The 24514-nt window shown below is 35.7% G+C and overlaps 1 pseudogene; it reads left to right on the top strand.

The window, feature by feature from the left end:
- Positions 1-498: 498 nt before the first annotated feature.
- Positions 499-2124, top strand: LOC149250137 (UDP-glycosyltransferase 85A5-like; annotated as a pseudogene).
- The last annotated feature ends 22390 nt before the right edge of the window (positions 2125-24514 follow it).

The raw sequence follows: 24514 nt of genomic DNA, 5'->3' as shown, positions 1-24514 counted from the left end.
AATTAAGGTATAATATAAATTTATGATAAGACTTCTATAAAAAGATCTAATACTAAGATTTTCATAGAAAAATATTCACAAACTATAAAAAACCAAAAGTAAACTATTAATATTAATAATTATTTCTATATTGCAATACAAATAAAATTAATTTACAAAACTTAACCATACATTTAATTACAATTTAAAATTAATCTAATTATAACATTTAAAAATTTTAATTTTTATATTTTTATTCATTTCTACTCTAATTTAATTATATTTTAACTAAGCCATGAAGCCCGTAGACTGTATAATAATTTCTTAATCACATCAACCAGGTTCATTCAGTAATGACAAAAGTTTGCTAACGTGTTTTGAGTGCGTTGCGGGAGGGTTATGACTATGGCAAATAGGGTAAATGATTTTTATTATTCTTTCTAACAATAATAAAACGACTACGGCTTCACTTCTTCAAACTTTGTGAAAATTCAGGGCAAAGAAAGTGTTGTGTTAGAAACAGAGGCAGCATCGTGGCATTGAGAAAGGAAGCAATAATGGATATCAGTTGCAGCAGGCAGCGACACCATGCGGTTCTGGTTCCTTTTCCTGCGCAAGGCCACATAAATCCCATGATGCAGGTGGCCCTGAAGCTTGTGGAAGAGGGATTCTTTATCAGTTTTGTGAATACAGATTACAACCATTCTCGCATAGCAGAGGCTAACAAAACGAGTTTGAGTAACTACACGATGATCTGCTCTGTGGTCGTCCCCGATGGCCTTCCTTCCAATGATACTCGCACCGACTTTGCCAAGCTATGTGATGTCACAGAAAACGTGATTGTCCCGTTTCTTGACAACCTCATTCACCAAATCAAAGAGGGGGATAATGATTCAAGTGTCTGCCTGGTAGTAGACGTTATAGCGTCACAGGCACTAGAGATTGCTCAACGCCACCACATTCCAAGGGCCGCTCTCTGGACATCTCTTACTGCTACCGATGCACTGTTCTTTCATATTCCATCCCTTGTTTCATCCCAAATTATTCCCTCAAATGGTATGCTTACAGTTAATTATTATGTTAATTTCATGAATCTTGTAATTATAGTGTATGAATTGATTGTCAAAATTGTATTTATTAACTGAGGCCTCTGCAGGAGTTCCAAATGACTTTAAAATGGTGAAATACCTTCCCTCCATGCCACCTCTCTGCTCTGCACATCTTCCATGGGCTGCCGGTTTCAATGACTCTCAACATGAATTATTTTTCCAATACACAAATCGATGCATGGAGAGAGTGCGGGAAATAGATTGGGTCATCTGCAATTCCTTCCATCATCTTGAAGACCCCGCCATCAGCAGTGTGGTCGAGAACGGAGGTTCAGTCTGTCCAATAGGTCCCTTGGTTCCTTCTTCCCTTCTCAATTCCAACTCAGGACTCCGATTGGAAATCACAACGGGATTTTGGGCCGAAGATGGCGAATGCTTGGATTGGTTGGATAAGCAGTCCAGGCAGTCTGTGATCTACGTCTCATTTGGTAGCTTGAGTGTGTTAAACGAGACGCAGTTCCAACAACTTGCACTTGGGTTGGAGGCCACGGAAAGACCATTTCTTTGGGTTGTGCGCCCTGATCTGCTACAAGGTGGCGAGGCCGCCTTCCCTCCAGGGTTCGTGGAGCGCATCCAAGGGAGCCAGCAGGGGTGTTTGGTGTCGTGGTGTCCGCAGTTGAGGGTACTTTCTCATCCTTCCATTGCTTGTTTTCTGACACATTGTGGATGGAATTCAGCATTGGAGAGCATAACCATGGGGGTGCCCATGTTATGCTGGCCTTGTTTTGGAGATCAGTTTCTGAACCAAAGTTATATAGTCCATGTCTGGAAAATTGGCTTGTCTTTGCTTAAGGAAAACACTGCATCCACTGAGAGTGGAACATCAATAATCGACATGACTGAGATTAAGAGGGCTGTGGAGAGAGCAGTGACGGGCGAGGAAGGTGCAGAGATGAAGAGAAGAGTGATGAACTTGAGGGACAGTGCGATTGCTGCAGTTAAGGAAGGTGGTTCATCTGACACAAATTTCCGCAACTTCGCTACTGCAATGAAAACCGTAGAAAAGTAATTGATTGACGCTGCTGAGTGCTGGTAGCATTCGCTTCTGGGAACAACTACGATCCTAGTCTAATAATATGTTAGAAATTGTAATTACTCATGTGGGGTTAGCTAAATTTAGAGAGTCAATTTTAACTGAGTGTTGAGTGTTGAGCATTGAGTCAAGTTGAGTGATGGATAAAGAGTTAAGTGCAGTTTATATTTAGAGTGTGACTTAACTAAGTTAAGTGTATGTGTATGTTAAGATATTTTAGGCCAGTCGCTAGTTGGTAAAGCTTAAATACCCTTCACGGGGTTTATTGTAATAATCAAGTTTTGTGTGATCAATAGAAGAGCAGCAACTCTGTGATTTGTGTGTGAATTATTTGTTTTGTCTCCTCTGTCTTACCAACAAATTGGTATCAACATTGTCTTACCAATAAATTGGTATCGGATCTGAAATCAAAATATAGAATCTATAACTGCAACTACGATGTTAGTGTAATAATATGTTGAATAGCTTTGTTACATCATATTTTTGCTTCTAACAATTGGAATTAATGTTTCAATAGTGTCCTTGTTAAGACCAGAAATTAGTATGCTAAAAGGCACAATGTCTAGATGGAAAACATCTTTAATCATGTTCTCAAAGAGATCTAAGTCCTCCCCCCTTTAGCTACAAAGATGCTCCATCTGCGTTCCATTTGTGATTTAATTGGTGGAACATCTTTGTTTGTTCATCTTAAACCATAGTGAATATACAACATCCACCTTGCCCAATGCCCCATTGACAATGAACTTGATTAAGAGCAATCAAAGACCAGAAATATGGAGATCTTAGGAGCCATGAAATACAACATATCAGCCATTTCAAAATCAAAGTGAAAACTCAACATTGCGGGCCAATATTGGAAAGCATGCATCCCAAAGAGTATTCTAAGTGCTTGATCATGATTGCTACCTTTATGTGTAGATATTTTGATCAAGTCAAAGAAGAGAGCGTCAAAACATTTGCCATGTTCCCTTTTCATACATTCAAGCAGATCTTCAGACACTATCAAACTGACTTGCAGAACAATTGCACCATAGATGGCCTCATTGTGGACATAACATTGCTTGCTCCACACATGATGTTCTATGGTAGGAAAAAGCTCTTTCGGTATGGTAACTTCTCACACAGCTAAATCTTGATGACATGAAGGAATTATATGGAGATGTTATCCTTCATTGAATACCATTGAATGCACTTTGGTTATCCGTGTGGATCAAAGAAACCCTAGTTGTCTCCATTATGTAGTAAATGTTTGGTCAAATATGCGCACAAGTGAGCTACAACAGCCACTTTTGGGAAAATTCAAGTTTACTACTTTTGGGAAAAGCGGAGATGATATTCAATGTTTTTAGGAGTTGGAACCCGTGGTAAAAACCATGACTAGTGAACAAAAGGAATGAGCAAGGTGCTTTCCTATAAAAAAAAATCATCATCAAGAAATGGATGCACATGTTATGGTGCTCACTATGGTCGAAACTGAATTTGAGTGGACATCATTAGCAAATTAAGAGAATGTTAAGAGGATGCTACATCCCGATGAGAAACGGCTACAGTCAAGGTGGTATGTGTGCAGAGCGGCATACTCACAATAATCATGTCAACCAGATGAAATGTGCCACACTGTGACTATGGTCATCCTTAGTGATGTCTGCTTAATCAGCGAGATCAGGGATCATGTAAGACATGTTATTTAACTCATTTGTATTTGAATGAATTGGTTACTCAACAAATGGTTCGGTACACACCATCAGATCACATCATGTGACATCCACCAATGACAAATATGTCAATCTATGTCCTAGATGCTAAGTTGCAAACCATATAAGTCATTGCAATATCATCCACATCCAACTCATGCAGAACCTTCAGAGGATTTGCATCGCTATGATTGTTGAATAGTTAGAATATAATCAAGAAAGAAGAATGAAAAGTAGAAAAAGATGCTCCTTAGTCCACAATATCGACATACAATGGGTTTGTAAAATGGAGACAAAATGCATGATGCATTGAGTCATTATGGGATTATATGGTCTATAATTGAGTAAATCTATAGAAACTAAAGGTTCATGTTCCCAATGTACTCTTTTTTTTTTGTTTTTTTGGAAGAAATAGGTATGTGATATTGTTTATTGGACTGTGAGGAGGGTAAGTGTGTTTTAGTGGCATGGAAATAGCTAACATAGGGAATATAGATAAAGGCTAGAGAGGATGAGATTGTAGTGTTTGACCAAGGGGAACCATTGGTTGGACTACTGAGATTGATGGTGGGAAAGGATATACTTGGATGCAATAAGCCATGAGTTTGGAGCCAACCTAACTACATTTAACAACCCTATACATAGAATGATTCTCATAAAGGAGGGCTTAAGGAGTTAATGGCCTTAAAATAGTTGACTCTATCATAACCAAGTGAAGCATACCAAAATCTAATAAAGGTATGGGGTATTAATTAGGAGACCAAATTAGGGAAGCCATGCATCATTATTGAGAAAGGTTAGTAATCTCATCAAGACCAGGTAGATATGAAAAGGGGATCCTATCCAAGAATCAGAGACTACTGAAAATTGTATTAGGAACTTTTGAATCTTTGGGTGTGAATGAAGGGGAAAATTTAACAAAGTCAATTCTCAAAGAAGGTAGCAAAGGACGAGAGGTGAGAAGAAAGATTGTTTGTATGGCACATTGTATGGCGAAGGAGTACCAACCTTAACGGTAAAGAAAAATGGGCCAAATGGAGCAATGTAACCATGAACACTACAGAAGGAAAAATAGTGGAAATATGACATAGAAAAATATAAAGAGAGTAATATGTGAGTACCTAAAAATGGCCATCATTATCTCGATTGCCAATTTTTATAATATCTTGGATTCTAGCAAACAAAGCAATGTCAAGTAATCGACCTCACTCCTATTTGTCAAATTCTGAAATATTCTCAAAATTTGTAATCGACTTAAGTTCAAGCCCCAAAAATCAATTTTGTAGTTAAAAAGGTGTAGTTGTATGTGTCTATTGAATGAAACCATCTTAAAGGAGATGATCCCTCTTATTTGTCTAGGTTATGGAAATTTAATATAATGAGAGAGGATCCCCTCTAAAAGGCTATGGAATCATTCCATATCTTATAGTGAGGGAGTGGATTTATCTTAGGCTATCAAAGCCTATGATATAGAGAGGGAGTGGATTAATTTTAGGATACAAAATAGTTGACTCTATCATAACCAAGAGAAGCCTACCAAAATCCAATAACGGTATGGGGTCTTAATTAGGAGACCAAATTAGGGAAGCCATGCATCATTATCGAGAAATTTTAATAATCTCATCAAGACCAAGTATATATGAAAAGGGGATCCTATCCATGAATCTCAAAGATTACTGAAAATTGTATTAGGAACTTTTGAATCTTTGGGTGTGGATGATGGGGAAAATTTAACAAAGCCAATTCTTAAAGAAGGTAGAAATAGACGAGAGGTAAGAAGAAGGATTGTTTGTATGGCACATTGTATGGCGAAGGAGTATTGATTTTAAAGGTAAAGAAAAATGGTCCAAATGGAGCAAGATAACCATGGAAACTATACAAGGAACAATAGTGGAAATATGAGTGAGAAAAATATAAACAAAGTAATATGTGAGTACCTAAATTGTAAATTTTGATAATGTCTTCGAATATGGCATACAAAACAATGTCAAACAATTGACCTCACTCCTATTTGTCAAATTCTGGAATATTCTCGAAATTTGTAATCGACTTAAGTTCAAGCCCCAAAAATCAATTTTGTAGTTAAAAAGGTGTTGTTGTATGTGTCTATTGATTGAAAGAGTCTTAAAGGACATGATCCCTCTTATTTGTCTAGGTTATGGAAATTTAATATAATGGGAGAGGATCCCCTCTAAAAGGATATGGAATCATAGCTTATAGTGAGGGAGTGGATTTTTGTTAGGCTATGGAGGCCTATTATATAGAGAGGGAGTGGATTAATTTTAGGCTACAAAATCCTACTATATAGTGAGAGAGGTGAGGATATTCCTATGGTGGTTATGCAAGCCTTTTTATATAGAGATGAGCATATACCTAGTCTATGTTACCAGAAACAAATCGAGATCCTTTGTTTCCAAAAGAAAACATATGGAAAATGGAACAACATGGAAAACTGTGTTTTCTTCGATCATTTTCATTTCTCAATCTGTGAAACTAGTTTCTCCAGAAACGAATGGTTTCTTGAAACAAATTTTTTGAGAAACGTGATTTCGTTCTTCCTTAAAGGAGCTCATTTCTCCCGCGTCTCCAATTGATCCCATTTTTAAATGGCACGTAAATTTAATAAGTTTAGTTTGTATATTAATGAGTTTTCATTTGTAGTTTTAGTAAACAACAATTAAACTATAGATCAATTTATTGTTTCATTTTGTTATAGTCGTTTCCAAGCGACATACTAGATCGCATACTCGACTCGCATAGGCCGATTCACATAGAGCGGACACATAGAGGATTTGGAGGTACATAGCAAGGCGCTCAAGGACATAAGGAGAATATTCCATTGAAGTGTTATCAAGGTATTTATTATGTGCTCACTCACACCCAAAAATTTTGTTGTTTAGCCTCTCAATTAGAAATTTGATTGTAATTCTTTGGTCACACAATTTTTAGTTTGACTTTTCCTTGGTCAAACTAGATTAAAATTTGAATTTCTATTTCAATAGAATACTTGGAGGTAGTTAACTGAGGTGACATGGCTATTCTCACTCAGTTAACTTAGTAAATTCGAGTTGGAGAAGCTTGAGTTCAGTTCTACATGACTGATTGCTAATTTTTAGCAATCTATTTCAGTTAATTTGAGTTATTGTCCATTTAACTAGTTCTAACCGTGAGAAGAACTTGTGGAAGTCAATTTGTGGAAGTGGAACTTGAACCAAACTCATTGATCAACCAGTTAACAGATCAACCAACCCAAAATAATTGTTGCATGCGTAGAATTCGAGTTACCCATTTAAGATGGAGATTCCAAGGCAATGTACTATTAGTTGTAGCATATTCCCATGTGTACAAATGGTGCATGCAGTCAGAGATTGAGCTAAGTCTATTGTGCAATTCTTTGGTGTGAAATTCCTAAAATTGGGGCAATTTCCCAAGGGGACAATAGAAGGATATAGGAGCTTGGGAAGGCTTGAAATTAGCTAGGTGTTGGGCCAAGTTTAGTCATCCAAGAAGAGGGATAGACTATACACTTGTAGAATGTGCTCAGGATTGAGCAAGCATTGCATTTCTTCTGTATTCTATGATTAATGCAATATAGATAGTAAGGGGATTTGAGCGGTTTATTTTCCCTAGATAAATCTTTGTGCATGTGTGATATTTCCTTTTGCACGTCTATGATTCTTTCTTTTGATGGTGAATTAATTTTTGTAGATGAGTAGAGTAGCTTCAAGTCTTGTGATTTAGCAAATTTCATGGGCAGTATTGAATCTACACATTAATTTCTACAAATGCCACAATATGACATCACATGTAATGAATGCCCCAATCCAATAAAAACTTTAATGAATATCATAATGTGAGATCACATTAATGAATATTGCATTGCAACATAAACATTAACACTACAAGATGAATGCCACATTTTGAGATAACCATTAAGAAATGTTACAATCCAACAAAACCCTTGATGAACATATAATTATTAAAAGAACAATAACTAACACGCACACACACATACACACAGAGATTTTCACAAGTACAATATTGTATATTCCATATGAGAAACATATGTATATTATCAACAGTATCAGCATATTCCATGTCACTTGTTGTAATTGAGCCTGTGTGGGGAAAGTTTCTATTTCTTCCTCCCAACCAATTAGGATAATGCCAAATTGACACACACCTTTATTTTTATTGAAGTATGTATACTTTGATTAATATTAAAAATATGTATCATTTTATAAAAAATAAGTAATATAAATATAAAATCTATTATTGTAAGTTATAAAAATAGAATTTTATAATATTATGTCATATTTAATAATATTTTAATAATCTACATAAATTTATATAACTATTATAAGTTACCCAAAAAATATATATATATAGATATATATACACGTACGATTTATTGTGGGCAATTGAGAAGAGTTATTATTGTTTTCTTTATCTAGTTTCAATTTCGATAAATACTATAATGAAATTAATAATAATGTATTCAAATATATCGATTTTTTAAAAATTAATCGTCACATAAATATGAAATTCAAACATCTTAATATATCGTTAATATATTAATTAATTAACCTTATGTCACATGAATATTAACAAATTACTATTTCTACTAATTAATATAATATTAAATATGCTTATTAATATATATTATTATTTACTATAAAAAAATATAATAAAAATATTTCTATTATATTAATTATTTTATTAAAATTATTAATATATATATCATTTTCTTAATAGACAATTTATTAAAAAAATATGAATGTGAATATAAAACCCAAAAAATAATAAAAGTTATTAGCTATAAACAATTCATTTATGCTAGAAATGTGAATCTTTTTTTTTTCTCAGTAAAACTATGCTAAGTATTTATATTATGTACAGAAGAAACATTACAGATAGTGAAACTGGTTTCCCATGGCCATCTGTGGCACTGTGGGTTGGCAGCTGGCTTTAGCATAGAGATTTGACCCAGCTGCCTCAAAACTCATCAAAATTCTCCTTTTAACATTGACATTGCCCTCGCAGGAGCTATGACCCAAAAAAACACCCTCGCAGGGGCGACCGTGGATATGTGCAAACGCCCAGAACAAACTTACTAACTGAAACAAAATCAAAGAAAGACCTGCAGACAAACTAAAAGACCCATACAAAAGCATTTGATTTATCCCAAGCATGGAAAGCGACCGAGACAGAAGACCTCAAAACAGGACCTAGGCAAAAAGATGGATGGCGGAGCCGGTGTCTGCTACTCCTCTGGTTCCTCCTCAACGATCGGGACCCAACCATATTCTTCCTGGAGTCCAGCCTGTTCTTCTCCCGCTTTGGACATGGACGCCTCCTGCGTTTGAGTTTGGGCGGGTGCCTTCTCAGGTGCTCCTTTTGCCTGTTCCTCAGCCCTTCCCGCTTGGTCTTCGGAGGGCAATTCTCTGCTGCTCGACCCGGCGTTGTCCTCCTCTGCTTCCTTGACGAAGAGGACTGAAATGTGGGCACTGAGGCGTCCCAGATTAAACACTGCGGTGCCGAACGCTGGAAGTGCTGGTGGTCCTTCAAATGGGTTGCCCGCATCCAAGAACTGTGATGCTTGCAGGTGGGGAGTTCCAGCCCGTCTATAGCAGTAGCAGCAGCAACAATGGTGGTGGGCATCCGCTGCTGGAGGGCGAGAGGAGCCCCCACGACCAGTTCCGCGTCTGCATGGCTGTCGTTTTCTTGTTCTAGCCATGTTGGCAATGGGACTGGCTGCCTGAGACATAGCTTCCAATGCAAGATTCCTCTTCTCAGCACCTGAAGATTGTGCTTTGATGCCCCTCCCTTGAGATGCAGGGAATTTAAAGTCCTCAACGTTTGCCAGAGGGCAGAGAATGTCCCGACTCGTCTGCACAGCGAGCTTATCGTGCTGAGAATGGCGTGACTCCATACTTTCACCCGACTTAAGTCCATTAACTGGCCCTTGAACCTTGAGCGCCATGAATGTGCCCTGCCCTCACAGCGAACCTTCATTAATGCCATTAAGGATTCTGAGCGGGAGCCTCCCCATTTAAGTCTTCGGCGGCGTCCCTGAAATTCCTCCACGAGCTGGCTCGTGTCATCACATGCTGGCCATGTGGCCTAGCATTCACTCCTGTGCGAACACTCGCATCCGGGTTAGAAATGTGAATCTTAGTAAGACAAGAGTGTGGAAATGTTCTGTTACAAATACATTATAGTAAAAATGTGAACGTATATAAGATAACGAGAGTATAGAAATGCATGTTTGAAATGTGAATGTGTATAAGATAAATGAATTACGAAAATGTTGTATATGAATAGTTTATAATGATTAAGAATATGTGTTTTTTTGTCATAGGTTTTATATTTATAGTAGGTAGTTATGTATATTTTTTACAAATTTAAATAGTCAAATTATTCTGTAAAGTCATATTCATTGTCTCATAAACAAAGGGCTTTATGTATCAATTTTTTATTTAGTTTGACAACTTAAAACTTTATAAGGCTTTAACTTCAAGGAATATGTTCGTCTTGTCATGATAAGGCTCGAAGAGTAGGCGCCCCACTCACATGACACCTTGGCTCTTGCTTTAATATATAGAGTATACTAGAAATGTGAATGTCCATAAGATAGAGAAATTATGAAAATGATTTTCTATGAATGGTTTATAATGATTAAGAATATGTACTCCTTTTCAAGATGCCATACATTCAAATTTAAAGTGGGTGGGATATGGATATCTCTCACAAATTTAAATAGTCAATTCATTGTAGAGATGCTTGTAGGTTGTCTTATAAAAAACATGTGTCATATATCAATTTAGTAATTAGTTTGGAAAAAATTACAAATTGATGTGAGTTCAATTCTACGGAGCATGTTTAACTCGTTGTGATAACACTGGAAGAGTAAGGCCCCCACCCACACAACATCTTGATTTTCACTAAGTCATATATTATTAATATATCTAGTTTACCTGCTATTAAATATATTAACCCTAAACATCTTCCATATTAATCAAACATTATAAATTCACCACATTAATATTAATATTACAAACAAAGCGAATATATTTTCCTAAAAACAATCTATAATAAAGATAAAATGTGAACTTACATAGGATATATTCAAACATGGACTCGCATAAGATAAAAAGATTATGGAAATGTCAATGTTGGAAGTAATGCTTCCATGTGTTGTTTTGAGTTGTCATTGTGAGTTCCCAGGCATCAGTCTAGAAGCTGTTGATCTCTATGTTATGAGTTGGAGATGAGTTGGAGTCATAATCTAGATGTTTTGAAGTTAGTGTGTTTTGTGCTTTTCATTTGTATATGTTGTGATCAATAAAACAATGAGTGTGATTTGTGTTGTGTATGAATCTCTCTCTGATCTCACTATCTCAATTTTTCTAACATGGTATCAGAGCCATAAAGCTTAAATCTGAGAGGTCAGATCTGGATTGTTAAACCCCTGTAATATGGTTTTGTGAGATTTGTTTGTTTTAAAATTGTTGTGTGATGCATTATCAAGATCTGTCATAAACAATATGATGTTGCCGCTGGAATCTTCACAGTCAGTATTACTTTAATCGAGAGCTCCAATCAAATCTGCGTGTGCATATTGAGTATAAGAAAGTATGGTAGTGGAGATGTGTAAAATTGATTCAATTATATACGCACACGTATAGAGCATGCATAAAAAATAATATCTTTCCAATTGTGATATTTGGCTCTTCTCCAACTCTGTTTCCTATTCTCCTCATAGAAGCTTTGATATTCGGGGCTTAGGTTTCTTTATCTCTTTACCAATCCAATCTAAGTATCAATTCCCATTCTCTGCACATTATTATTATTGGATCCATGTAATCTTATGATCCCATCAGAACCCCAATACAGTAAATGCATGCAGTGGCCACTTAGTTAATATTCTACTTTTGTAATATCAAACACTTTCTCTGCGAGAGGTTCAAGACCGGGAAGTGCATTGTTAGCTTTGTCCCAGGGTGTAAGAAATCCAAGTTCAATTGGGGTTGAGGCTAGGGGTAAAAACCCTACCAGATCGATGAATCTATAGAGTTTTCAAAGACTTGCGATCATTGTAGCAATATTTGTGGACAATGAAAAGAAAAAAGGTCTCCACATAAGAATCATTGCAATATGTTCTATAGGTTTGGTGGTAAAGGTGTGATCGTGGACCATGAGATCTGAAATTAGGCTATTATGGAAAGACGTTGCTAGCAAAATTATTGGCATCGTCATCTTGTTGAAGTTTGATTGGTATACTTGAGTTTCTTTTTCTTGGGTTTGGGTATTGTGTAAGAAAAAAAAATATGAGAGTTCGTGTTGGTGTTTGTGTTTTTATTGGTTATAAAAAGGGTTCTTGGTTCTTAAACTAGAAGCCCCGATGTCTGAAACATCAATTATTGTGTGTTAGAAAGGTCAAGTTGTTTGATCAAGTTTTGAACACATTCGAAATCCATACCTCCACCTTAGCAGCTGAAAAATAGCTGAAAGTGAAATATCTGATAGATGGTGGTTGGTCCATAGGATGGTTCATTACTTGATGACTCTTATAGTGGAATCCCCGACAAGCTGAGTTTCCAATAGTTTTTATCTTGCAATGTTCATCAACATTTATGAGAGGCAGTTACATTTTAAATGGAGGCCAAATGACAACAAGAAGATGCGGTAGTGAAAGAGCAATGTTTGCGAGATTCCGAAGTGGATGTGAGTGTTGATGAAGGCCTGTGAGACAAATTATCTTTGTTGTTGTAATATGTGTTTTTCATGTAAGCATTAAGGGAGGGTGTTGGAAGTAATGATTCCATGTGTTGTTGTGAGTTGTCATTGTGAGTTCCCAAGCATCAGTCTTGAAGTTGTTGATTTCCATGTTATGAATTAGAGATGAGTTGGACTTATAATCTAGATGTGTTGAAATGATTGCGATATGACCTTTATATTTATATCTCATGTGATCAATAAAACAATGTGTGTGATTTGTGCGTCTAATTATTCTCTCTGCTCATCTCCCTAATTTTTCTAATAGTTCATTGTGAGAGGAGGTCTCCTTCGAGTAGGGTAGTCAATTATATGTAAGGTACACTGAAGAGAGAAAATAACGTAAACAAATAAAGTATAAATAACGTCATATAATTAGGATAAATAAATAGCATTATATTCACTTGTCAACGAATGTGTATGTATATATATATGTTTTCAAGAAAAAGTGATTTGATAGGTATTAATTGTAATCTACCTAGACATTCAGCCCCCATTTTAACAGATAAATAATAACATTCTGGTATGATTGTATTGTAGGAATTTACAGGGTAAGCTCCTCAGAAAGAACACCAAAAGGACACCGCTCACAACCAGATCACAGATCAATACACCAGTATTTTTGACGTGGTTAAAACCCTCAAAGAGGGAAACAGTCCACGGCCTGCGCCAACGTGGCTACTACAGGCAATTTATTAATCAAAGAATGAAAAATTTACATAAGCTTCTCTCATGCATGGATTACACGAACAATGACCCTCCATGCGCTTTAAATAGAACTCATGGACCAATCGGGTGTCAAGCCATGGATCAAGTGTCGGTAATACCGAGGAGAGAGTGAACCGTCGAATCACTACATATCGTGACCGTCGGATTGTAAGTTAAAAAATGTACAACGGTAAAGAAACACACCTTACCTAACTCTATACCTAACTCTACACTAGACCAAGTTGAACTTAACTATATCCTATGTGTCGGAATATCCTAACATCCCCCCTTAAGAACAACTTGGGATAGGATTGAAGGATTTACAAATATGACACAATAGGAGAAGGAAGGAGGCACTAGAACCTATCCCCCCTTAGTGACAACTTCCTGAACTCCAAGCATATATCGAAGTTTAGTGAACTTCGCCTCTGTGAGAGCCTTTGTGAAGATGTCTGCAACCTGATCATCTGTTGGACAATATTGCACTTCAAGAACATGGTCATGAATGAGCTTTCTTGATGAAGTGCATGTGTAGTTCAATGTGTTTGCTGCGCTGATGCTGGACTGGATCTTTGGATAGCTGAATGACACTTTGATTATCACACCAAAGTGTAGTCGGATGCTGCTGCTCAAAGCCAAACTCTGATAGGATCTGACGAAGCCACAAAGCTTCCTTACTAGCTTCCACGACACCACGATACTCTGCTTCTGCTGACGAAAGAGAAATGGCAGCCTGTTTCTTACAAGCCCATGTAATAGGTCCTGAACCAAGAGTGAATACATAACCGGCAGTAGACTTCCGATCATCAGGGTCACCAGCCCAATCAGAATCAGTGAAACCAACTAATAGAGGAGCTGCTTTGGCACTGTAATGAATCCCAAACTGTACTGTACCTCGAACATAACGAAGTATTCTTTTGGCTGCTTTCCAATGACTTTCACGGGGGTTTTGCATAAAACGAGCAACAAGGCCAACAACAAAGGAAAGGTCAGGACGAGTATGGGTTAAATACAAGAGTTTTCCTACAAGTTGACGGTATAAGGTAGCATCAACTTCAGGAGAAGTACAAGAGACTGAAAGTTTGACTCCAGACTGAAAGGGAGAAGGGGCTGGCTTATAGTCTTCCATGTGAAAATGACGAAGAATATCACAAGCATACTTGGACTGGGAAAGGAAAATACCCTCCTTGGATTGCAAGACTTGAAGACCGAGAAAATAGTGTAAGTGTCCTAAGTCTGTCATTTCAAATTTCTTTTTAAGGCTGGACTTCACATGGTTTATAAGGTTGGGATCACTACCAGTAAGAATAAGATCATCAACATAAAGAACAAGGATGATAAGAGAGTTGCCCACTTTCTTGGTGTAGACAGTATTGTCAGAATAACACCTAAAAAAGCCAGATTCTAAAAGAAAGCTATCCATTTTGGCATACCAAGCCCGAGGAGCTTGCTTGAGACCATAAAGGGATTTCTTAAGTCGACAAACAAGCCTGGAGTCTATTTGTATGAAGCCAATGGGTTGTTCCATATAGATTTCTTCCTGCAAGTCCCCATGCAAGAAGGCAGATTTAACATCCATCTGATGGACTTCCCATTTTAAAGAGGCAGCAAGGGAAAGAACACGGCGGATAGAGTTCATTTTGGCAACAGGGGAGAAGGTTTCAGTGTAGTCAATGCCTTCAACCTGCGAAAAGCCCTTAGCAACAAGACGAGCTTTATGTTTATCAACTTTCCCATCTGGACCATACTTGGTTCTGTAAACCCATTTACATCTAACAAGTTTGCGTCCCTTTGGTAGAGGAACAAGATCCCATGTATCATTTGCCAACAATGAATGTTATTCTTCATTCATAGCTGCTTCCCAATGTGGATGGCCTGAAGCTTCTACAAAAGTGTCAGGATCATGGTTTACTGGAGCTTGAGCCAGTAAAGAAGAGGCTATTTCAAACTGAGAACGTGTACGTCGCTGATCTGTAGGATCACCGGCAAGATCACCTGCTGCATCCCGAGTAGCACAGACCCATCTTGGAAGTTGAGGATCCTGAGAAGGTGGGGGAGGATTATCATCCTCACTTTCATCATCTGAAGAAGAAATGTTTTCAAAAGTAGAAGAGATAGGAAGAGGTGGCACATCCGCCGGACTAGGCTCGCAGGCCGATTTATTTTCATCAAATTTTACATCTCTTCTAATGATAACATTTTTGGACTTAAATGGAATAAGTCTATAACCTTTTACATCTTCAAAATATCCAACAAAAGTACATTTCTCACTCTTAGGTTCTAAAGCTTTATGCTTTTCATCTGGAATATGGGCCCATGCTTCACTTTCAAAAACACGAAAGTGACTTACATCTGGTTTAATGGAACTCCAAGCTTCTTCTGGAGTGATATTCTCTAGAACCTTAGTAGGAGTGCGATTGATTATATAATTTGCACAATTAATTGCTTTGGCCCAAAAACTAAGACTGAGTCCTTTAGATTGCAGCATACAATTAGCCATTTCCTTTAAGGTGCGATTTTTTCTTTCAGCTACACCATTTTGTTGTGGAGTGTATGGAACAATATGTTGCATTTGAATTCCATTTTCGGTGCAAAAGTTGAGGAATGTGTTTTTAACATATTCTCCACCATTATCAGTTCTTAGCTTAAGAATTTGATGTCCAAATTGTTTTTCAACAAAGGCTTTGAAGGCCAAAAAAGTGTTAAATACTTCGCTCTTGAGTTTTAAGAAGTATACCCAAGTGCATCTGGAGAAATCATCAATGAAAGTTAAGAAATACTTGCAGCCAGAGAATGAAGCAACAGGAAGTGGACCACATAAATCACTGTGCACAAGCTGTAAAGGGGCTGAGGCGTGCCAAGAGGCACATTTGTCAAAACTGTCCCAATGATGTTTTCCGAGTACACATCCGGAACAAACACCATCTCTGCAAGATACCATAGGAAGACCTGTCACCATCTTTTCTTTACATAGATGCTGAAGGGAGCGATAGTTTAAGTGACCAAATCGCTCATGCCAAAGTTTTCTCACTTCATCATTATGAGCAACAAATACTGAGGGAAGATTTGATGACCCAAAGTTGTGAAACTTATACAACCTTGTGGAATCATCAGCAATACCAGTAGCTAGAATCTGTTTAGGATCTCTTAGATCCTTGATTACAACATCATGAGGTGAAAATTCAACAATTTTACCTTCACCTGAATGAGTTATCTGATATACAGATAGAAGGTTGCAGGATAAGGTTGGAACACATAATACATCATTAAACTGACCATTGTCTAGATGAACAGTTCCAGTCCCGACAACATTAAGAGATCTATCATCACCAACATATATATTTTTGGTGTTACAATCATTTAAAGAAGAAAACATGGCTTGGTTTTTGGCCATGTGATAAGAGGCTCCAGAATCAATGAGCCACTCATGAGAAGGAGAGGAAGAAGATACATTTAATGCATAACCAGACTGAGATGATTGACAACGACATGCAGAAAGTGCCATTTCAGAAGTTGAAGTTGAAGTATGCTCCACATGGATGTTATGTTTCTTCATTGCGGCTTCCAAGGCTTCCATCTTCTTAAAGCATTTAGATTCTAAGTGGCCATCTCGATTACAAAAGTTACAATGTCTATCAGTCTTCTTCCATTTGTTTTTATTGGTCTTATCATTTTGCTGAAATGATCTTTCATTTTGAGGCTGAGTTGGTTTAGGACCATTCTTTTGAGGATATGACTTCTTAGGATTCTTTGAATTTGGTTGCTGCTGGGCGGCTAACGCTTTCGTGGAAGAGTTTCCAAGATTAAGAAGACCAAGGTGTAAGAGTTTTTCTTGTTCTCTTATTAAAGAATCACAAAAAGAGTCAAAGGAAGGGACCTTGTAGTCTTTTCCTTGACAAATGAAAGCTTCCCTTGTAGAATGGAAGGTGGAAACAAATACAGAGTAGGCTGGTCCCAACTTAGTAAGAATGGAATAAATAAGGTTACTATATTCTTTCTTAACCTTAACACCTTCCAAAAGATATCTAAGGGTCTTGAATTTGGACAAGAAATCTTCAATGCAAGAAAAATTATTAGGATCCAATGTAAGCAACTCATTTTCAAGTTGATGGGCTCTAATTTCATTTTTAATCCTGAAAACTTTAGTGAGTTTTTCCAATGCTTCATGAGGAGTCTCAAGTTCTGCAATATGGAATCTAAGATCAGGAGAAATAGACATCCCTATCAAACCACGTGCTTGATCTTGTCTATTTTCCCATTTTGCAGCCTTGTCTTCATCTTTTGGTTTCTTCTCTTGGTCTGTGGCTATTCTGTAGAGACCTTTACTTCTAAGTAAATCTTCCATGTAGGCTATCCATTGGAAGTAGTTAGTGCTGTCAAGAATGACTTGGCATGGACTTTCCATTCTTTTTAAAAAAAACCTGAAGCTGAAGATGCTGAAAGTAAGTGTTCCAATGGATAGATATCGAAAAATTAGGCTGTTTTAAAAAAAACGGCTCTGAAAAAGGCTTCCGGATGAAGAAGTTATGGCTTTTTGAAAAAACATTTGTTGAAGTTGCCGGCAAAATGCGCGAATGTGCGGGAATGAAAAAATCTGCCCCCACAAAATAGAGACTTGAACCCAAGACCTCTACTCTCTTAAAATAGCTTTGAACCAATTGATCTTTACAAAAAATTTGAGAGAGAGAGAGAGATAGAGAGAGGGGGGGGGGCCTTGGTTTGCGTGCTTGCCTTGAGAAAGCTATTTTTCCCTACAAAACACAAAACACAAAACCCAACACGAATATGCAAAGAAAAACGAACCTTGCGGCTCGAAGTTAGCTTTAGCCAAAAAACTAGATATTTTTAAAAAAAATCTCAAAGTTAGCTTTAGCCGAAAAACTAAATATTTTTCTCAATGTTTCTGATTTTCCGAGATCACACTAAGGTGCAGGGAAAAGAGCATACGCATGAGAAAAATCCTTCCTTTCTGTTTCTGATTTGCCCAGATCACACAGAGTCGCAGGGCAAAGAGCATATGCAGAGATGAAAGATATAGATCCGGTTAAAAAAAAGGGCTAAATAAACCGAAACCGAAATAAGCAGAGAGAAAATAACAGTAAACTGCAAAAACACTGTATACCTCCCGATCTGAAAAATGACGCAGCTAGGGCTACCAGAAACCTTTTCGCGTGAAACGAAAGGGGTTCCTCACTGGAACAGATGCTCCAAACGAAACAGAGCAGTCCTCTCGGCCCGAAAGCAGTCAGAAACAACATATCTAGGAAACGACAGCCGCATAGAGTTCTACCGGCTTCAGATTTGGATCACCAATGGACGCGGCCCTCAAATAGCTCTGATACCATGTAGGAATTTACAGGGTAAGTTCCTCAGAAAGAACACCAAAAGGACACCGCTCACAACCAGATCACAGATCAATACACTAGTATTTTTGACGTGGTTAAAACCCTCAAAGAGGGAAACAGTCCACGGCCTGCGCCAACATGGCTACTACAAGCAATTTATTAATCAAAGAATGAAAAATTTACATAAGCTTCTCTCATGCACGGATTACACGAACAATGAACCTCCATGCGCTTTAAATAGAACTCATGGACCAATCGGGTGTCAAGCCACGGATCAAGTGTCGATAATACCGAGGAGAGAGTGAACCGTCGGATCACTACATATCGTGACCTTCGGATTGTAAGTTACAAAATGTACAACGGTAAAGAAACACAATTTACCTAACTCTATACCTAACTCTACACTAGACCAAGTTGAACTTAACTATATCCTATGTGTCGGAATATCCTAACATGTATGACTCTAAGCAACTTATTAAATGAGGCTTGAAATTGTTCAACATTATTAAGGAATATTCATCATTCCAGAATGTACTTGGTATTTTTTAAATGCAGAATTTTATTTTTATTTTACCCAAATTTGTTGATTATTAATGAATAAATGCAAGATGTAGATCATTGTTTAACGGATTCGTTAAACATCATCCACATCATCCAGTGAATGTTTGATGTATGATGTCTATAAAATGCATTGGATAGACCATTAATTAACTTATTTCTTATGCAACATGTATAGTAGCCCAACTGTTGTAAATTTTATCTTCATAAGACTCCACCAATTTTTAGAGTTACTGAGCTTTTTGTCACTATAGCTGGGAGTGTATTAAACAGAGTCCAAACTCGTGAAGAAAATATACATCAATGTTGGCAAGGGCTAACGAGCCTGCCATAGGGCATTAAATACCTGCTTAGCTGCAAGCTTGATAGCCATATAAAACACACGCATGCGGTGACTTTCCGAAGACTCCGTCCCCACCGAAAGTGATATAGCTATCGAGCTTGCAGCTAAGCGAGAATTTAATGCCCTATGGCAGGCTCGTTAGCTCTTGCCATCAATGTTACCCGCTCTGTACTAATGTACCCAACAAAAAATAGAAATAATGTCTATTTGAAACCATCACAAATGTACTAGCAATTAGTATGTTTCTTTTTCTTTAAAATATATAGTTGAAACGAACACCAATGTACTAAAAATTGGCATGTTTTTTTTTTTTAAATATGGATGTAGTATTGTTTAAAATTGCCATATATAGATTTTATAATTTATATTTGTGACGGTTTTGTTTGATAATGATTTCTTTATATTATTAGTTTTTAGAAAATGTAAATATTATTCGAGTAGATTTTGTATATATATATATATATATATATATATATATATATATATATATTATCTAAAAACATTAGAAAAATAATTAAAGTTATTTTTTATTATTTTATTGGTGGAAAGTATTGGAAAATTTGAATTAAAAAAATCAATTTAAAACAAAAAAACAAAAAAATTAAATAGAAAACCCAAAAAGAACAAACCAAAAAAATTATCGCTAAATCTCTTTCCATTGTGTTTTTACTTGAAATTCTTAATCATGTGAAGGTTTTTTTAACATTGCATAGTTAAGAGTTTAATGGTTCAAAACCGAAGGGTGTAGAATATGTATGCCTCAGTAGACTTAGCAGTCAAATCGATGTGTGGAGGTGGGTCCCTTGTCGCACAGATAAGGGGGTTTCATACACCAATTTGGTGTATGGCTTGGTTGTGACCCTAAAATTGGATAAATACAACTTGAGTGAGCCTAATGGTTAAGAGAATGTATTTCCTTCTAAGAGGTCATTTGTTCAAAACTAGAGGAGGGTTGAGTATGTATGCCTTTGTAGACTTATCAATAAAACTGTTGCATGGAGGTGGATCCTTTGTCCCACAAACAAGAAAGTCTCATACACATTTTACATTTTACAAGTTGTTAACTAATATATAAAAAATGATATGGATGCATTATATTAAGATAATGTCAATATCAAATTTATGATTAATAATTATTCTTCTTTACAAATTTCATGAATAAATAACGTGTTTTTATTTTAGTTATCTTATAACAGTTAAGTATATAAGAAAAGATCATTTGAAGGAGCTCATAAGAAAAGAAAGAAAGGTGAAGATGAAACTACACCGACAAATGAACAAGCATGGACCCTTTAGCAAGAAGGAAAAAATGAAAGCTTTGTTATCAATTTTTTATGTATTGTTGTAAGCCTAACTAAGACAGAGACCAACAAGCAGGTTATGGTATAGGTCGTGATTAAGGGGAGGTCTTATAAAATCAAGAATTCATCCGTCCATGTTCACATGACAAGGTGTCGTCGATGTGAGACAACGAGGAATTTATAGTCAGCGGGAGTCGACAAGATTCTTTGACTAAATTGATGTATAAATTTCAATGACTTAAATGCAATTAGCAAGCTTTGAGTCAAGTGTTCAAATCTTTAAAAAAAATAACAGTGCCACTGGACTTGAAAAATGATTGCATAACACGACTACCACTCAACAACACTTAGATATACTTTATACAATGAATTTGGATAATCACCATACGTTTTGTAACACCACTAATCAAGGTCTCTTGGATTAAAAGTTCGTGATATTATTATCCATGCCGCAAGGCAACAGATATTGCATTCAGTTATTGGTCAAGACCATATTAGTTTGAGTTTGACCAAAAAGATTGCAAAAAATTCTATAGTATAACATTACACATTGAAATATATGATTTTTTCAAAATAATTTAATCTATTTATACTGAGTTTGATTGGCTATCAAATTAAACATGTTATTGTGCATTGCCTCTATTAATGTGTCCATTACCACTATTAATTAACCAAAAAATACAGAAATCACATCAATGTACAGACTGAGCATTCAGGTTGAGCATTTATAATGCATAATGCCTCCTCACCATCACAACGTTTAAAGTCACATCAACTTCAGTGAAAATTTCTTGAAATCACAGACACTAGGCTTTTGATGTTCATTCGCTCGGGAGTTTTTTCGTTATACTCATGCTATCTCTAAAATTAATGGTGTGTGTATGGACCCCATACGATGTGACCGATTATACGTTCTGAGTTAAGAAATGCTTATGTGGTCATTATATTAACGAACAAATAATAATTTTCTATAATTTCAATTGGTTTGAGTGTAATTATGAGTTGAACTTTTATTTTTATGTATCAAAATAATTTAGTACTGTGGAATCTTAAATTATATTTATGCTATACAATTGGTGTTGAAGGTGGAAAAATAGTTGTCAAATTTGCGGATTATGGTGGGTTGAAATAATTTAGTAGTATTGAAAATGTATATTATGTTTGTTTTAATTTTTTTAGAAAGGTGATAATATTATTGAAATTTTATGTTATATTTTTATTACAAAATAATCTAGCAACACTAAAATTTTATATTATGTATTTTTTATGATTTTTTGAAAAAGTTATAAGTAATTTTATATTTTTTTCTTTTTACAATTTGTTTAGGGAAAATAATAATATTTCAGATAATGAGTATAATCATTGTATATTTTTATCTATAAAAATAGTTAATGATTAATATAATCAAATAAAAAATATATTATTTAAAATCACACATGTAATTTAAAACAATTTATTAATGGTATGTGACAAATAAATTTTTATTTTATATTATATTGCATCAATTATGCTTCTTTGCAAACTTAACCAAATACGGTAGATCTTAGACTATTACTGAATGAGTGATGCTCAAAATAATAAGATGTCTGTAATAAGAATAAATATAAAAAATTTCATATTCACAAACCAAGTTATAATATAAATTTATGATAGGACCTCTATACCAATGTCTAATAATAAGATTTTCAAAAGACCATGTTTGCAAACTATGAAAAGCCAATAGAAAACTATTAATAGTTATTTCTATATTGCAATATAAATATTGTTAATTTACAGAATTTTAATAATACATTTACAATTTAAAATTAATTTAATTATAACATTTAATTTTTTTTTATTGATTTTTACATTAATTTAACTATATTTCAACTAAGAAGCAAAAATTAACTATTATATAACCCTCATTATATTATTTTTTGGTATTTCCCCTGCTTGTGACGATGATGGTAGATACTTAGACAGATCCCTTCTACTTTGAAATGAAAATTCAAAGAGCAGTGAGGAATGGTAGATACTGAGGCAGGGACCTTCGGCTTTGAAATGAGTTTTCAAAGAGAAGTATAAGTTTTCAAAGGGTAGCATAATTAACTTAAAAAAATAAAGTCATGAATCCCGTAAACTGTATAATAATTTCTTAATCACAACAGCGGCATTCATTCCAATAATGAAAATAGTTTGCTAACGTGTTTCGAGAGGATATATGTGTAAGAGACAGGAAGTATGACTATGGCAAATCGGGTAAATGATTTCTATTATTCTTTCTAACAATAGAAAGCTGGACGACTACGGTTTCACATCTTCAAACTTTGTGAAAATTCAGGGCAAAGAAAGTGTTTTGTGAAAATTCAGGGTAAAGAAAGTGTTGTGTTAAAGACATAGGCAACATCGTGGCATTGAGAAAGGAACCAATAATGGATATCAGTTGCAGCAAGCAGCGACACCATGCGGTTCGCGTTCCTTTTCCTACGCAAGGCCACATAAATCCCATGATGCAGGTGGCTTTGCAGCTTGTGGACAAGGGATTCTTTATCAGTTTTGTGAATACAGACTACAACCATTATCGCATAGCAGAGGCTAACAAAACCAATTTGAGTAACCACACGATGATCCGTCGTCCTCGATGGCTTTCCTTCCAATGATACTTGCACTGACATTGCCAAGCTATGTCACTACTACATGTAGGGGGGTTTTAAGACAATATTTAAGACAATATTTGAGTCAATTGTCTTAACTTAAGACAAAAAGAAACTCAAATATTGTCTTAAATATTGTCTCTAAGCGGGTGTCTCAAAATATAATGTCTCAAAAATTTCTCTATAAAGACAATATAGGACACATATTATTATTGTCTCTATAAAGACAATTTGATTTGTCTCTCTAGAGACAATTTCATTTGTGTCTCTTTAGAGACAATTACATTTTTGTTTCTTTAGAGACAATTCCATAATTCAAACTATTGTCTCTCTAGAGACAATATAAAAAATTATTTAAAAAAAATAAATGTCCATAATTCAAACTATTGTCTCTCTAGAGACAATATAAAAAATTATTTAAAAAAAAATAAATGTCCATAATTCAAACTATTGTCTCTCTAGAGACAATATAAAAAATTATTTAAAAAAAAAATAAATGTCCATAATTCAAACTATTGAGTTAAAGATGTTTCGAACGCATGAAGATATGAAAGCAAATTCAAACCGAGAAAAAAATTTAAATTGAATGACATGGGATAAGATCAGTTATTTCCCATGGCACTTACTTTTGCCCTTGCTAGGACGATTGTTAGGACAATATATAACGCATGGAGTTGGTTCATGCCAGTGAGGGAGACTACAGGATACTTACCCTTGAATCAATGAATAATTATCAAACTATCATAAGTATCTTGAATCATATCAAATGGACTAACACGATCTAAGTAACATCTAATAGCATTGGGAAATTCGAATACGCAACATAGAGTTTGGTGTCCACCTCAGAACAATGATCGATAGCAGGAGCCATTGATTATTCCTTTTGACATGGAAGCATACTATAAGCCATTCCTTTCGGTATACAAATATTAGAAATGGGCTTCTCTCCAATGGTCAGTAGAAACGAGATGAATCCCATAAGCATCAGTTCTATAATCCAAAAAAGACCATTTAAAATGTATTATGTCAGTCG

This window comes from Pinus tabuliformis, chromosome 7, assembly GCF_031772625.1.
Source record: "Pinus tabuliformis cultivar Carrire ecotype Pingquan chromosome 7, CPIR1, whole genome shotgun sequence".
Classification (NCBI taxonomy): Eukaryota; Viridiplantae; Streptophyta; class Pinopsida; order Pinales; family Pinaceae; genus Pinus; species Pinus tabuliformis.
The sequence above is the reverse complement of the archived record's forward strand: the minus strand, read 5'-3'. Positions and strand labels throughout refer to the sequence as shown.